A 12,541-nucleotide genomic window follows, 5' to 3' on the forward strand; every position below is an offset into this window, starting at 1 on the left:
GGGGGCGTATGGTCGCGCCCGTGCCAGCTCACTGAACTGACCAGAAGCGATGCTCAAAGGTGAAGGGGCTCAGACGGGTCCTGGAGCCCCATCGGGTTGGACTCCTCCAATTAAATATAGGAAAAAAAGAAGTTAATATTCAATAAATCTATACTTTTTAATTTATCATGCATTAAATTGTCAAAACTAGTCAAAATCAAGACAAAGTTAACAAGAACTTGTATTTAAACAATACTGTAGAACATAATTATATTCATAAGAATGTTTGAGACTCATAATCCTATGAAGAATTCATTAAAATTGAATGCAAGAGTTGAAATGACTTATTTAGAAACTACAAAATTTCTGTTGAGGATTATTTAATTTAAATATTTCAGTGTTTAAAATGTTTCATAACATCACATACACATCATAAATTATTTTTACTTTTTGCTGATGAATCATTTCACACTTGCCCCTTTTTCCTCATACGTGAAACCATGTAGCTGAATAATAATGTGACCGAGTTCATTCTGCTTGGGTTGACACAGGATCCTGTAGGAAGAAAGTAGTGTTTGTAACATTTTTTGCTTTTCTATTTGGGGACATTGGTGGTGGGTAACTTGCTTATTCTTACTACCATCCAGACCAGTAAAGCACTTGGGAGTCCCATGTATTTTTCATTTTCTACCTACCCTTATGTGATACCTGCTTCTCTACGTCCATAGCCCCTAGAACAATTGTTGATTCCCTTTTGAAGAAGACCACAATTTCATTCACTGAGTGCATAATCCATGTATTTATGTTTCATTTCTTTGGCTGCCCGGAGATCTTCATTCTTATGCTCATGACTGTTGACTGCTTTGTGCCCATCCTTAAGACATTGCTCTACATGACCATCATGAGCTGCTGGGTCTGCAGGAGATTGGTGGCCATAGCTTGGGTGGGGTCCTGTATACTTTCTTTAACTAGATTTTCCTTGCTTTGAGTTTGTAATTTTGTGGTCCCAATATGATTGATCACTATTTCTGTGACTCGCAGCCCTTGTTGAAACTTGTGTGTGCAGATACATATGTAATAAATGTACTCTTGGTTTCTATAGTGGGGCCATTTGTACAGTGATTTCTATCATACTGATATTCTCCTATGTTAGCATCTTGCATTCTCTGAGAAACCCCAGTGCTGAAGGGAGGAGAAAAGCCCTCTCCACCTCCATCTCCCACATCATTGTGGTCATCTTGTTCTTTGGACCTTGCATATTTATATATAGACGTCCTGGAATCAGTTTCCCTATGGATAAGATGATAGTTGTATTTTATACAGTTAGAACATCTTTGTTCAACCCTCTGATTTATACTCTGAGAAATACAAAAGTGAAAAATGCCATGAGGAGGTTATGGAACAAGAAATTGATCTCAGATAAGTAAAAATGAAGCAAGTTTTCAAATTTGTCTTCATTGTTTGTATTGAGCAAAAAGGAAGTCAATAGAGAACATCATATTTTACTGTTGATTTAATGTATTTCTATCTTGAGAGATGAGTTAATTTCTTCAGGAAAAGAGGTAATGTCAACACATACCCTGGTTATTGCTGAATATGTTTCATGTGCAGTAAGAGACAGCCTGAGGTACAAGCAAGTACTAAGCCTCATTCTCTCAGTGTAATTCATTACTGTGTTTCTGCCAATGTTGCCCGTCTAATGTCACTTGTGACATTGATTTGTTGTTTATCTGCCCTTCTCCATTTTGTCTTTTAGAGTTCACTGCTAATATTTAACTACATGTATACTTACCAATTATGTCCACACCCTGGCAGTTTTTCATTCTTTTAAAGGGTTTTTGTTATTAGATATTCTGATGTCAATATGTCTGATAATAAACTTAATTAATATTCTTGACTCAGTAGGAATAGCAGATTCAAATAATTACAGAAGCTTCCTGCTATAAACTTTACATTATATGTAATCTAAGCAATCACCCATTTAGTTCTTGGGTTATATTCTAAAATCTTACTATGTATTTATCCAGTTCTTTCTGTAACAGTGAAGGGACATGAGAGAAAATTCACTTTTCCAAACTTTCACTTTCATTGTAGTCACAAAATTATTCTTTCTGCAAAATCTACTTTTTGTCCTTTATTTGACTCTTTCCAATTTTGAGGGCATGCATTATATTTTCTCTTAGGTCACATTATTTATATTAATTTGTTTGCAATACAGGGCTGTTATGATTGTAACATAGATACTTTAAATTAAAGTAGGCATATTTATATGACCTAGAAATGGCTGTAATTAGCTTATGCTACCATCTGTAAATATTTATAGATTATAGAAACAATAAGAGGTAACCCAGAAAAACATTTTTAGGCTTTGAAACAGAAACAGTTGAACCACCTATATGAATTATCTTAGTGATTGTATTACTCTTGAAAAGTAAGCTGAACAGAAAAGATGGAGATGTTGAATGAAAAGTGTATTTCTGCAATGGAGATGAATATCACCTTTGTCATGATCCATCAGTACCACAGTTTCTAATTACATGAAATACTGAAATTTATCTGACTTCGACTAGCTTCATTATTTGTATTTTTTCATATAGAAATCCAAATATAAGTTTTATTTTTATTTAGGGCTTCCATTTCTATTTATGACTTGTTAATTTTAATTACAGTAATAAATTAGTATATATGTTCTTATACAAGGAACTTTAGAATTTCTTTAGTTTTAGTAAATGATCATCTTTTCTTTGTGAGGGGATATAAAACTATACACATTGCACAATCAATGTGCATGTATCACTATTTTTCAGATTTTTGTGAGTTTAATTACTGCAAAATAGCTATAATTTTGTACTCCTATTGTAAGGTTTACACAGTATTATAGTCCTAATATCAGGGTTTTACCTTGTGTCTTGTTTAATCTCAACAAGGAAAACATGGAAAGGACTGTATATTTGGGCCAGCCCTGATCCCATTTGTTGAGGAAAACAGATCCCATATGCAACCACAGTTTGACTCTTGGCACCAGTAGCTTTAAAAACATTCTGGGCATGAAGTTATGTTTCTGATTCAAACATGATGGAGAAATGGTGGAGAGGTGATTCTGGAATGAACACACTATAGTAGCCAGTATAAAGCTACTGTCAACACATCTTCGAACAGAGAGTGTGCTCGCTCACAGATTCAGTTTATCAGATTACAGACAACTTAGCAGCCATTATTCTGCCTATTATAGTAGATTTCTGGGTTTAAGTCAGGTCTTTATAGGGAAAAAAAAGGGAAAGAATGTAAAGCTAAGAACTAAACTACAGTCACTTGTGTAAAGAAGTGTGAGATCCAAGAACCCATAAATTATCTTGCCTAAATTCTATGTTATTACCTCATCGGAGGAGCCTGTCATGCAATGATATTTGTTCTCGTAAACTTACTCCTCTACCCTTAGTGCTTTTCAACAGCTGACCAGAGACAAGTACCAGTGAGAGTCCATGCAGGAGAATATAGTCTTGTTCTAGGAGGAGATAATATACATGAGGAAATCGCAGGACTTGACTAACACATGCTGGTATATACTAGGAGAGCACCTTACTGTGGGAGTGGATATTGCAGGTGTTAACTTGGGATGGCCGAAAAGAAGTCTAGAGACTGAAAAAACAAAAAGCTTTTTGACATGAAACTCTCCCTCACAATGTGAAATTTAATATTGTTATGGGTTGATTGTGTCACACAAAGAGATGATACTTTGGAATCCTGATTCCAATACCTCCAAATGTGCTTAATTTAGAGACAGGATCTTTATAGAAGTAAGTTAGTTAAAATTAAATTTTTGGGTTGAACCCTAATCTGGTATTACCTCTGAAAAGGGAAATTTGAAGATAGAGACATACACTGACACAGAGATAATGCCATGGGAAAATGAAGATAAATTGAAAAATGCCAAGATTGTCTGTAACCTATCAGAAGCCAGGAGAGAGGTATGATACAAATTTCCCTTACAGCTCTTGTTAAGAACTCACCCAGGGACCAGCAGATGGAATAATGGTTATGTCGCTGGACTCCCACATATTCGACCACTGTTCAAGTCCTGGCCTTGGTGATTTACAACTCACACCAGATTTGTGTGCGTGCGTGCTCAAGCTCTCTGAGCAAAAGGGAGGAGAAGGGATTGTTGTGATGTCTCGATTTCTGTCTCTCTGTCTCTCTCTCTCCATTGAGCACAGGTGCCCTATAATAAAAATCTCAAAAAAAAAACCCCTGCTGATGATCTGTGACTCTCAAACCTTTAGCCTCTAGAACTATGAGACATTAAGTTTCTGTTGTTTGTGACACCCAAATATTGTACTTTGTTATGACAGTGCTCAGAATGATAAATATTTTGATAAAATCATGTGATGTTGACTCTTTAAAGCATGTACAATAGAGTAGCTGTTTTTGCTTTCTTTTTTATTTTTTATTGTCACTGCAACAAATTAACACCAACTTTGTAATTTGAAATATCAGATTTATTATCTTACAGAGCTATAGACTGGAAGTCTTACTCAGATTTCACTGTGCTAAACGCAGCAGAACTGTATTCCCTTCTGGAAGTATTAGAGGATACACTTTCCTTGGATTTTCTAGTTCCTCCAGGCTTTGTGACTTTCTGCATTTGTGACTTCTTAACTCCATCTTTGAAATAAGTGTGTTGCATGTATTGGCTATTTTCCCTGGTTACATCTCCATCTGATTTCCTTTTCTGCTCCCCTTTTCTATTTCTAAAACCCTCGTGAGTATACTGGGCCAACCTGGATAATCCAAAATAATCTCCTTACACTAAAATCAGTTTAAGATTCTTCTATTGGAAATATTTCTTTTTTTTCCCTCCTATGGGATGTGTGCACTCACCAGTGAGAGACACAGAAAGAGAGAGAAAGACAGAGAGAGACAAAGTGAAAATGTACCCAACAGGTGGCATGGCCACTCGTTAGTACCTTCGCCATTCTCCTCTCAGGATTTCAGGCCCACATGCCTGTTTTTCTAGCCACTGAGTCAAAGACTCAAACTACATAGCTAGCCATGTGGGATCCAGTCACATTAACACAAAGTGGCCAATGTATTTGTAATGTTAATTCCCCTTCGTTGAGACAAAGTGAAAATGTACCCAACAGGTGGCATGGCCACTCGTTAGTACCTTCGCCATTCTCCTCTCAGGATTTCAGGCCCACATGCCTGTTTTTCTAGCCACTGAGTCAAAGACTCAAACTACATAGCTAGCCATGTGGGATCCAGTCACATTAACACAAAGTGGCCAATGTATTTGTAATGTTAATTCCCCTTCGTTGTGTAAATGTATATATTTACAAATTCCATTTATTGGCATTTCTTGATATAGTATTGAGAGATTAGAAGACTCAACGTTGTGAGAATGTTAGTATCTAAGGCCAGAGAACTGACAAACCAAGAGTGTTTCTCAGAGAGCTCAGAAGACTCTCTCTTCACTATTTTATGAAAATGTACTGGTAAGGGGAGCATGAAGAACCATCTAGTTCCAGTGTTCCCAAATTCAAGTTCCCAGCTGTGCCACTAATGATATGTGATTTATCAGCAGAGCTTATTTAAAATACAGTTTTTGGTAGATTTCATTACTCTGATATACTGGGTCAGAATCTCTTCTAATAGATTGTGTTATCTTTTTTTTTTTTAAAGGAGATGGTGGAAATGCTAACATTGTTTGAGTCTCACTTAAGAATCATCACATCACAAGGAACTTTTGCAAATTTGCTGGGAGGCAGAGACCAGTCTTGAAGTTTTTTCCCAAGGAGTGAGACTGGGTCTTAGAACAACACTGCTCCCTCCCATCCATGCAGGTCTCCTGAGCTGGCAGGTTGTTTTCACCCATTTCAACTCCATCTGAGAGTCAGTGCAGCTAGTGGACTGAGTGACCCCTTTTCCCATGGACTGAAATTTCCCAACTGTCATCTGCTGAAATAACAGCAAGCCTCTTCATGATTGATTCTTCAAAACTGAAAGGATATAGGACTTCCTGAGACACACCAAGAAATGCTGGATGTTCATTTTCAAGTTTGGGTTATTGTTCATTAGCAGTGAGAAAAATGTTGTATTTAAGAGGCTAATATTTTACTTAAGTTGAAACAGTTTTAAGATTAAGTCTTGGGGCTGGCAGGTGGTGGGGTGGCTAAGGGCACTGGGTTCTCACATGGCTGATGGTGGTTCAAGTCTAAGACCTGTCAGCTTGCTTTCTCACTTCCTCTCTCTCTCTCTCTCACTCACTCTGTCCCTCTCTGTTCAAATTCAAATAAATAATGAAAGAAAGAAAGAGAAAGAATAAAATAATTTTAAAAAGATTCAATCTTAACAGTATATATAAGTAATTGATTTGTATTTTATGTTTTTCATAAACATTGTATTATAAGTAGAAAATATAAACATATTAGTGATACTTAAAAGAACTTCTCTCGGGACCAACAGTTAGCATAATGGCTATGTTGCTGGACTCCCACATAGTCCACCGTGGTTCGCGTCCCAGACCTGGTGGCTTAAACTCACACTGGGTGTGTGTGCGTGTGTGCCCAAGATCCCGAGAGGAGAATGAAGGAGAAGGGATTGCGGCGTGACCATCCCCTCTGGGGGGTGATTTCTCGCTTTCTATCTTTCTGTCTCTCTCTCTGTCTGTCTGGCAAGCACACACACCCTATAGCAAAAACCTCTTCGAAAAATATCTCTCAAGATGATGCCAGTAGACAGCAAAGTTTGGGAAGTACTGACTTTATTTTCATTTTAAAATTGAGAAGATGGAAGCACACAGAGATCCAGAGTTTACATCCATGTGGAGAAAATAAACATGGATTTACATTGATTCAGGGCAAGAACTGTAACTTATAATTTCCAATCCATATGCACCGTGGCTTTTTCTTTTCTCCTTTAATTAGGAGAATGTGTCAATATTAGATATCATTTAAAAGCACTGTATGCAGTCTTTAAAATGAATAATGTTTACATTCCCTTTCCATAATCATAAAGTCAAGGGACCAGCAGTTAGTGTAATGGCTATGTCGCTAAACTCCCATGTAGTCGACTGCGATCCAAGTCCTGGACCCGGTGGCTTAAACTCACTCTGGACGCATGAGCGTGCGTTCCCAAGATCCCAAGAGGAGAGTGGAGGAGAAGAGATCGTGGCATGGCCATCCCCCCTAGGAGGTGATTTCTTGCTTTCTGTATCTCTGTCTCTCTCTCTCTTTCTGGTGAGTGCACGCTCCCTGTAGCAAAAAAAAACACAAAAAACAAAAACAAAAACAAAAAAAACTCCCATAATCATAAAGTCAAACCCAGGTGTAAACAGTAATCTGAATAAAGAGATTTGGGGAAAAGAAAATGAAACAATAGCAGAGATAATCACTAATATATTCATTTGCTAGTTTTTAAAAATTATTTTTCTTTAACTTTATTTATTTATTTTAACTTGACCAGAGAGGTACAAAGAGAGAGAGAGAGAGAGAGAGAGAGAGAAAGCAAACATGGCTCCAGTTCCAGGATTCAAAGTGTGGTCAGCCATGTGTGTGTCAAACACCCTTAACCACATCACCTGTTAGCCCCCTTTTTCTATGTAATAAATAAATAAATAAATAAATAAATGGCTCTGTTGGGTCTTATGATAAAGAAGGAATATATCACCAGGGAAAATACCAGTTAAATTAAGAAAAATATCTTTGGGACTAGCAGGTGGCATGGTGATTAAGATACTGGGCTCCCACATAGCTAATCATGGTTCGAGTCCTGAACCTGGAGACTTGAAAACCATACCTGTCACATATACCTGTGTCCCCAAACTCCCAAGGGGAAAATGGAAAAGAGATTTTTAAATGGTCATCTCCCCTGAGGGATGATTTCTCAATTTCTCTCTCTCTGTCTCTCTTCAGAGAGCACATGCATCATATGGCAAAAATTAAAAAGGAAAAAGAAATGTTCGTAAAGAATGATTCTCTCTGGAATCTGTAGATAGAAATGGGATAAGATTTAGTTCAAACATTGAAGGAAATACAGTTTCCCAAAGATGCAAGTCAGTAAATTGTTAGTTACCCTGTTGATTGAGTCATTGTCACCTATTCATCAAAGCTGACTTCATTTTTATTTAATCTCTTTAGATTTTCTTAAAGGTCACTTTACACAATAGGACTGCTGACTACAGACAACTACCCTGTTGATTGAGTCATTGTCACCTATTCATCAAAGCTGACTTCATTTTTATTTAATCTCTTTAGATTTTCTTAAAGGTCACTTTACACAATAGGACTGCTGTAAATTGTTAGTTACCCTGTTGATTGAGTCATTGTCACCTATTCATCAAAGCTGACTTCATTTTTATTTAATCTCTTTAGATTTTCTTAAAGGTCACTTTACACAATAGGACTGCTGTAAATTGTTAGTTACCCTGTTGATTGAGTCATTGTCACCTATTCATCAAAGCTGACTTCATTTTTATTTAATCTCTTTAGATTTTCTTAAAGGTCACTTTACACAATAGGACTGCTGTAAATTGTTAGTTACCCTGTTGATTGAGTCATTGTCACCTATTCATCAAAGCTGATAGAGAGAAAGAATCTACTTATGTATAAGGAGAGAGTACTTCTGCTGACTGCTTTTTCAGGGGGACCAGGATGATGGTATAGGAGAAGAGCAAGATAACAAAGTAACATCCCCAGGGCAATGGCACCACTGTTGGCTGTCATAATAACCCCATTAATATATGTGTCTGTGTGGAAAAGTTTTATCACATAGTGGACATCACAAAAGTAGTGACCAATCTCAATGGGTCCACAAAACAGTAGTTGGATACTAGAGTGTAAGTACCTGCCTACTCCATGTCCTCAATAACTTTATTGCATCTCTCCTGCTCCATGATGGTCATATAATGTAGGGGCTTACAGATATCCACATAACAATAACAATCATAGGTCTTTACAATAAGATCAAGATCTCAGTGCATCCAAAATATTTCCCCAAATAGTTACAGCCAGCAACCCACATTGTAAATAGTTTTTATTTTGTGAAAATGTCAACAATCACATTGGCAGCTGTGAATACAGAGCGACAATTGTCTACAAAAAAAAAAAACAAATAATTGAGAAAGAAACCATAGGGAGCTTGAACAGGTTGCTGGGGGAAATTGTCAGCTTGATGAGATTTCCTAGAAGAATGTGTAGAAGAAAAAAACACCACAAAACCAACTTCAACCTCTGGGTTCTAAGAAAAGTTCCAAGACATGAATTGAATTTCATTGCTTATTTATTCTGTTAAATTAGTTCAGTAGTCCACGTTCCCAAAAGAATTAAGTCACCAAAAAAAAACCCATAAATGTTAACATCATTCTTTTCTAAGAGAACCAATAACCATTGAATTAGATAATTTCTGAATTATATGGTAAAAGTATGTCTGAGATTGTAAGAAACTGCTAAACCATTTTCTAAAGTACATCCCCACCAGCATTTGGTTTAACAGCTTTGGGTTTGGGTATTTTAATAGGCGTGTAGTGATATCTTGTTTTAATGTTCATTTCCCTAATTACATATTTTTGAATACATGTATGCACTGTCTAATGATCAATTAGTACAATAAATATGTCCATCATGTCCAACATTTTTTAATAACACCAATGAACTGAACATTTTTTAGTTTTCTTTAATCTTATTAAAATAAAACTTGACTAATATTTTCAATTAAACTTTGTCCTATTATACTTATCTTCTCTGAATATGTGATAAAACTCTGATAATGAATATAAATTATGTCTACTAATAAAAAACATCAATTTTAATTATTATTATTTTAAAAAATTCATTGTGTGATTATGATAGCATATGTTTCATTCTGTTTTTTCAAGATTTTTAATAATATGATCTCTTTAATGCTTATGATAAGCCAGTAAAATGGGGATTATTTTCACTTCTGATATAGTTAAAAATAAAGTGTAAGACTTAACATCCTTTTTTTAACTTAAAGTTAAAAACCTATAAAGTGATGAAGTCTGGATTTAGATTTATAGATTTTGACCTTTGAGCTTATAGGTACAGTTCATGACTACTACATCAATTTCCTATTTTGTGTGTGTGTGTGTGTGTGTGTGTGTGTGTGTGTGTGTGTGTATTAACTCATATTAAAGTAGGATAATTGCATTTATTACTAACTTGGGAGACATACAGAAGTGTTTTAAAACCTTAGTTCTGGTACTCTTACCAAAACAACCTCAAGGGATTTATTTCTCTGACCTTTTGTCTTTCCTATCAAAAATTTTCTATAGAAATACCTAACTGTACTATTTAAGTGAGACACATATGTTATAAGCAAAAAGACATTGAGCATATAATCTACTCTATTTATTACTAAGATACAGGGATAAACGCAATTCAATTTCACTTTTAATCAATGATAAAAGATAAAGAGTAGTCATTACAATATTATCCATTGGATGAATATGGTGTTGCAGAAATGTAAATAAAATTGAATTTTCATTTCCACTTTTAATTTTTTAACAGAAGTACTTATATTATTTCTTCTTATATTATTAATACTATTGGGCATGTGTGCTCACAGGAGAGGGACAGAGATAAAAAGAGGGAGAGATACTAAGAAAGAAAGCTGCCAGGTCTGGGACTCAAACCATGGTCAATCATGTGGGAATCCAGTGCGTCAACCACTATGCTACTTGCTAGTCCCCCCAGTTTTAATTTGACTGTTAGTACTTTTGAAATACATAAAACTGTCCACTTTTTCTTCCTCTGTATAGCTTCTATGTCCAATCATGATTTATTCATTTGCATTTGAGATTATTTTTTCCATCTATCATTTCTACATTCAACCATTCATTTGAAATGCAAATCAACACAAAGCCCTGGGAAAGGTTTATTTGTGTGTCTATATACACTCAAGGAGGATATTATATAAAGCAGTGATGAAAGAGTTACTTTTTCGTTGTCTAATACAGACTGTTGTTCATGACAAGTCAGGTTGGGGACAACAGTGTGAACACTAGGCTTCATTATGTCATAGAAAACAAAAGGAAGTGAGCTCACAAAAACTCATTATAATGAGATTGTTAAAAGCTCATCTTTCACAGGAAGAAATGGTTGGGATTGGTAAGATTTTCCCATTTAATAATGAGGAACAAGAGTATGAAAGAAATGGAACCTGGTAACAAATACTAAAAATGTGACACACTTTAGTGCCATGGAATCAGTAAGTATTAAAGGTTCATGACATAGCCCATGGCCTGCACATCTCCAGTACAGCTGTTAATCTGCCCTACTCACTTTGGACATGAAAATTCTATTGGTAGATCAACTTGCAAAGCCATATAACCCTTTAACAGGGGTAATAGGACAAAGAAAATATAGAGAAAAAGGAGCTTCTTACAGCAGTGGTGGGTTATCCCTAGTCCCACGAAATGAAGACAAGTATCAAAAATGTTGTCTAAAGGCCTATAGTTACTTTATTTATTTTATTGACATCATTCAAATGCAAATGGAATAGCTCATACCATTTTTCATTTCAAAGCATGCCCTACCTTTGTGCACTTCAGTATCAGAAAATGTGTTATATCTCTACTATATTTAAATTTTAAATATAGTTTTACTAACATCCATTATTTTCCTTTTGTGCCTCAGAGTCTGAATTTTGTTGTTTAAGCTCCAATACACTAAATGCATAAAGAGAGTTTGTGATACCACATGAAGAATCTTTTTCAGAGGAAGGATGATTACTGTAGGCTGAAAAAAGTTGAGGAAGACATGGAATAGAGGGATGTTGATCAGTAGAAACAAAATTACAAATAAATAAAGGGAAGTTTTCTAGTGAAAATGCAGTTGGTGGGATATAGTTAACAACAACTTAGTGAATATTTCAGGATAACTAAAAATAGATTTTTGAATGTTCCAGATACAAAGAAATGACAAGTGATTGACATGATGATAGGCCTAAAGGAGGTGTAGTGAATAAGGTTTTGAATTCGCACATGATTAACAATGGTTCAAGTCCCAGATGTAGCCACTAGAAACTCATCCAGGCACATGTACATGCCTGCTCAAAGTCCATAAAAGAAATTGCTGGGAAAAGATTGCAGTGTAGCCCTCCCCTTTGGGGGTGATTTCTCATTTTCTGGCTCTCTGTCTCTCTGACAAGCTCAAGTACTCTACAGCAAAAACCTTAATTAAAAAAAAGGCTAAGATGATGTGTATGCTAAGAACTCAGATTTAATCTTTAAACATATTCTCATAAGAAAATATCATATTTTAGCCCCACACATGTAAGCACTTACTATATGTAAAGAAGAAAGAAAAATCTCATGAGTAATGTATAGGTTATCATAATAACTAAAGAAATAAATATTATATTGGAATATCATTACACAAAAAATTTACTTACTCAAAAAAAAAGAAACTTTCAAATACAAACCAGTAATAAAATGAAACAAGCAGTTCTTATATACTGAGTTAGTTTCTTTGCCCCAAAAATGTTGAGAAGGAAGTTCAATTCTTTTTTTTTTTTTTTTGAGATGTTTTTGCTATAGGGCATGTGC

The 12,541-nt window shown here is 35.5% G+C and overlaps 1 pseudogene; it reads left to right on the forward strand.

The window, feature by feature from the left end:
- Window positions 1-479: 479 nt before the first annotated feature.
- Window positions 480-1,406, forward strand: LOC102485160 (olfactory receptor 4C16-like; annotated as a pseudogene).
- The last annotated feature ends 11,135 nt before the right edge of the window (window positions 1,407-12,541 follow it).

Source organism: Tupaia chinensis, unplaced genomic scaffold, assembly GCF_000334495.1.
Source record: "Tupaia chinensis unplaced genomic scaffold, TupChi_1.0 Scaffold144106_1, whole genome shotgun sequence".
Lineage (NCBI taxonomy): Eukaryota > Metazoa > Chordata > Mammalia > Scandentia > Tupaiidae > Tupaia > Tupaia belangeri.